The sequence below is a fragment of the Petaurus breviceps genome, unplaced genomic scaffold (genome assembly GCF_028583685.1).
Source record: "Petaurus breviceps papuanus isolate PSGF00001 unplaced genomic scaffold, PetGlider_PUasm1.0 221, whole genome shotgun sequence".
Taxonomy (NCBI): domain Eukaryota; kingdom Metazoa; phylum Chordata; class Mammalia; order Diprotodontia; family Petauridae; genus Petaurus; species Petaurus breviceps.
The window spans coordinates 7,143,668-7,147,529 of NW_027185877.1; the positions used below are offsets into that span (position 1 = coordinate 7,143,668).

At 46.5% G+C, this 3,862-nt stretch overlaps 1 protein-coding gene and 1 long non-coding RNA gene across 2 annotated transcripts in view; one reads left to right on the forward strand and one right to left on the reverse strand.

Annotated features, from left to right (window-relative positions):
* Window positions 1–899: 899 nt before the first annotated feature.
* On the reverse strand, window positions 900–2,522 carry LOC138166338 (uncharacterized). Its single transcript, XR_011169581.1, has 2 exons — window positions 1,601–2,522; window positions 900–1,567 (listed from the first exon to the last, which is right to left on the reverse strand). It is a non-coding gene; the product is annotated as an uncharacterized lncRNA (long non-coding RNA).
* A 1,174-nt stretch (window positions 2,523–3,696) lies between these two features.
* CSRP2 (cysteine and glycine rich protein 2) overlaps window positions 3,697–3,862 on the forward strand; it is a 32,674-nt gene continuing 32,508 nt past the window's right edge. Inside the window, exon 1 of the mRNA XM_069094810.1 lies at window positions 3,697–3,853. The gene's annotated coding sequence lies outside the window, so the exon portion shown is untranslated. The remainder of the gene's footprint in view (window positions 3,854–3,862) is intronic.

A 3,862-nucleotide genomic window follows, 5' to 3' on the forward strand; every position in this document is an offset into this window, starting at 1 on the left:
GAGGAAAGAGAATCTTTAGCACCTGAAATAGTTTTTAAAATCTGATGCATTCAGAAACAAGAACTTTGATAAAACCTTGGCATAACTGAGTTCTAAGTGTCCACTAGAATGAAAGCTTTATTTTGGTAAGGCATTTATTTCACAGATATTTCTGTAATTGGATAAGGCTATGAGGAGAACAGCCTAAAGTTACACTAGGTACCTGGGATCTGAACATAGGTTTTTCTCAGTCTAGATCCATACATGAACCACAGCCACCCCAGACCTATCAATGGCCTCCCCCCTACATTCTGTCTCCTCCCTTACCCCTCCTCCAGTCTGACCTGGTGTAATGCGAATGTAAATTTTAAAGATCTTCCCTGCCCCTAGGCTAAAGTGCACCAGAAGCCTGGGGAGGCTTGTTTTTCAGTAGATACTTCTTGATTGGCCAGTGGGTCAATAAGGTTGTTACATTCTCTGAGCCAGGAGAAGGCTATATAAGCCCTGATGTGTAGCTTTGTTTTGGGACTCACTTTGAGAAGTATTCTGTGATTTGATCTGAATTCTGGGAAGCCGTTGTTGAGAGTCCCCCGGCTTTGAAAAACCCAGAATGTGGAAACCCAGATGTTGACTGGGTATGGATGTAATGGTTGGACAGTTTGGAAATCTGTCTACTTGATGTTTCTGTCTTGATAATTATGTCTGTATACTTTGAGATTCAGGATGCTGACCTTTTCTCCTGAATAAGGTAAATGATATACGTCTGACTGATTAAAGTAAGCTTGTTAACCCATTTTGAGTTGCTTTCCTTTAGCAAAGCAGATCCAAGAACCTGTGGTAGCTGCAAACCCTGAGGACGCTTGGGGTGCTTGCTGCTACAAAATGTAATGTAATATCAAGCAAAGGCAACTTCCCAGGTTCAAAATACCAGCATAGGTGCTCTCTATTTTATTCAGTGACAAACCAAGAACAGAGAAGATCAAAACATGACATCATTCAAAATACAGCATTTACTAAGTGTGATTAAATAATCTCCAAGTACTACCCCACCCCAGGATCTTCCAATCATTCAATCAATTACAAAGTCTCTGTTCCAAATACTTCTCCACCCCTAGGCTATACCTTAATTAAGTCCACCACAAAGCCCCTCTTCTCAAATGGAGATTAGTTTCCAAACATAAGTAAAATACATTCATTTGCTCAACCATAGAACACAAAAAGGTCAAAAGTTCCCCACCCCTGGATCACAATTGAATCTACCCCAGAGTTACATCAAGTTTAAACACAGCACTTAATACCCAAATGGAGGTCTTTTCTTCATCTTGACACGAGGCAAGTTCTCAGCAATCTTAGTTCCTGGAGAGACAAGGCTTAGCAAGGCCATAAGATACATTGCCAGTCCCTTCATGAATTTATCCTCTGTCTGTAGAACAGTCCTAGAACCCCTGAACACATTAGCAAAGCCCTCTCCCAGGATTTCTGTAAACATACAACAAGAAAATCCTTCTTCAGGGCTTCTGAACCAACAGAAAGGCTCCCAGACCCCTGCAACAACAGCACTGTCCTTCACCAGTGGACAGTATTCATTCTGTCTGCCGGACAGTCTCCAGACCCCTGCAACAACAGTACTGTCCCTCACCAGTGGACAGTATTCACTCTCTGTCTGCAGGACAGTCTCAGGCCTTCTTAACCAAATGCCAGGTTCCAGGACTTCTTCAACAGGACAGTCTTTCACCAGTGGACAAATCTGGCAAAATAACATCAAAACAGACAGACAAAGTACCAGCAAAACAGCCATGTCTCCTCAGTCCTTGGCAGCTCAGGGGGCAGGTCTCAAAAGTCCAGGGCAATTCAAAGCGGCCACCAGCAATCTCTTAGTCTCTCTCTCTCCACGAGGTGCTGCTTCCAAAAAGAACTTCCGCCTCTCTCTTGTCTCTCCAAATCTACATCACCAGCTCCTCCCACTTCAGGACTTTCTTTTCACATCAACAAGCCCATCCCACAGGTGGGATTAACAAACTCTGGGTTTTAATACAATCAATTTGAAAACCAAGCCAATACAGGGGAATCTTTAATTGCCATTACTATCACACCTGGTGTCCTGGAAAGGGCTTCAAAGTTCAAATTTTTGCTCTGACACTTTTATGTAACCTCAGGCAGGTTCATTTCACCTTTCTATGACTCTATTTCCTCATCTGTCAAAAGAAGAGGTTGGAAAAGATGACCTTTAGGGTCCTATTCAGATGAGGATCTATGATTCTAGGGTTTGAGTAAGTTAGCCAAATTTGGTCAGACTATACGACCTTGGGTAAGTTACTTAACCTCAGTGTTTCTTCACTGTGAGAACAATAACAATTAACATTATCTAGCAAGGTTATAGGCAGAACTAGGAGCAGAAGAGAAGAGAGAAGGGAGTAGAAGGGAGTTTGGGAAGCAGGGTAAATGGCTGTCTAACCTGGTGGAAAGTGAAGTCTCATACTTCCTTCCCTTCTCTTTCCCATGCCCCCTTAACCTGCTTCTTCATCCTCTCTTAGGCTGCATCCTGGGAATGCACCAAAGGAGTGCTTCTCTAGGATGGCAAAACCCCCATGAAGCAAAGCTTTAGTGGCAACACCCTAGTTACAGCTCTGTACAGGGCTGTTGTGGGATCAAATGAAATAACTTATATAAAGGGCTTTGTAAGTACAGTATTATGATTCTACCTCCTTGAATTCCCTGATGGTAACCTGAACTTCCTCCCTCCCAGCATTGCTGTTTCTTGGCTGGAGGAAGTTCTTTTTGATGGAGGGGAAATACAGCACTCCCAGACTAAAGAAGTTTGATAATGTCATATATTTAGTCTAGAATCAAAATGTTTCTCTTCAAGAACATGAGGTTGTGGATTCCCAGAAGCTGGAAAACAGACCTAAAATATTTGGTTTGTGAGGAAAACCAAACACATTTTTTCTCAATGAAGTTTCCCCCGTGGGAGAAGGTGGGAGGGGAGGGGGGCGGGGAAGACTAATCTTGCTTGCTTTTAATGTGACTTTGGTTCTAGCTTTCTATTATTAAGGCCTTCCAGACTACATCGGTCTCTTCAGAAATGTGAGCTGCTGATCGTGGGTGTTGGGGGCTGTTGCTGCCGTGTAGGGATCTTTTGGTTTTGTTGATCTTGTCCGCCACCCCCCCCCCCCCCCGGCCGCATTGGGATGGGGTGGTGTGTGTCTAAGGAAGTGAGGCTTTTGTTTGTCTTTGTTTTGTTTCCCAGTTCACAATCATTTCTCGCCACTCCACTCATCCCGTGCATGGGGGTGGGGGCCTGGGAGGGAATCGGAAGGCCTTGGCAAGCATCCATGCATGGATGCATGTCTAACGTGGGAAGATGTCTCCTGTTTGACATCAGCCTAACTGCAGGCTCGGACCCCGGGAGACGGGTTTGGTCGAATGAAAGCTCCACCACAGTTGCAGAAGAGTGGGGGAGGCGTGGAGGGAATCGGGTCCTTTGTTTCACTGTCACGGTGTTGCCACCAAAGTCAGTGGGTGCCAGGGGGCTGGGGAATCCCCAAGCTCCTCCTGCCCCCGGTTCCTTAGTAGCAATCCGTAGCGGGATGTCGGGTGTCTAGTATCTGGGGTCCGGGGGTGTGCACAGAGGTGGCGGGACACCTCAGCAGGGTACTGCGGCAGGAGGGAGGGAGGCAGTGGGGGGGGGGCGCAGGAGGTGGGGACGGGCCTCCGCTCGGAGCTCCGCCCCATCTTTAGGCTAGCCTTTAAAAACGTAGCAGCCAGCTCAACCCGCTAGCTCCCCTGCTTGGCTTTCCTACAGCCCTTGGGAGTGTAGCTGGTTCCTGCTCCGACCCAACAGGCTCTGGACCCGGGGCTCCCGCCTGCGCCTGGAGTAAGTGGT